The 580-nt window shown below is 59.1% G+C and overlaps 1 protein-coding gene across 1 annotated transcript in view; it reads right to left on the bottom strand.

Annotated features, from left to right (window-relative positions):
* Positions 1-580, bottom strand: part of LOC104281500 (extracellular fatty acid-binding protein-like) — a gene marked incomplete at its 5' end in the record, with an annotated part of 8131 nt that overhangs the window by 7238 nt on the left and 313 nt on the right. The gene's annotated exons all lie outside the window — the stretch shown is intronic.

Genomic DNA, 580 nt, shown 5'->3' with positions numbered 1-580 from the left:
TGTTCTAGACTGGGCGGGATGGAGCCTGGAGCAGCTGGGTCTGATGGGAGGTGCCCCTGCCATGGCAGGGGGGTTGGAACTAGATGATCTTTGAGGTCTCTCCCAACCTAAATCATTCTATGCTTCATGATCCATTTCTCCTGCCAATCTTAAGGAAATGGGGTGTTCACTCCAGCTTGATTGCCCCTGCCTTCGTCCCAGGTGTCTGCCCCACTGAGCCTTGCCAATCCTCTGCTCCCCATCCTCCCCACGCTGGATGCAGCAAAGGACCCCCCCAGTACCCCCGGAGTGCTGAGAAGAAGGATCCAATCCAGGACTGCTGGGCTCGGGGTGCCTGGGGACCCTGGTAGCACCCCTGCTCCTGCCAGCAAAAGCACCAAGCTCTGGGGCAGCTTCTGCATCTATTTATTTAAAAGGATGAGGCATGATCCTCAGATCCGGCAGAGCCCGCCTGGGGCAGAGGGGAAGGGACACCGTGGAGTGGGGAGCAGAGCCTGGTTTCCACCAGGTCTGGAGGACATGGGGCCTCGGTGTTGGCTCCTTCAGCTGCAGGGAGGCAGGACAGATGGACGAGCGGGTA

The sequence above is a fragment of the Apaloderma vittatum genome, unplaced genomic scaffold (genome assembly GCF_000703405.1).
Source record: "Apaloderma vittatum isolate BGI_N311 unplaced genomic scaffold, ASM70340v1 scaffold25362, whole genome shotgun sequence".
NCBI lineage: Eukaryota > Metazoa > Chordata > Aves > Trogoniformes > Trogonidae > Apaloderma > Apaloderma vittatum.
This window is presented reverse-complemented; position numbering and strand designations above follow the sequence as displayed.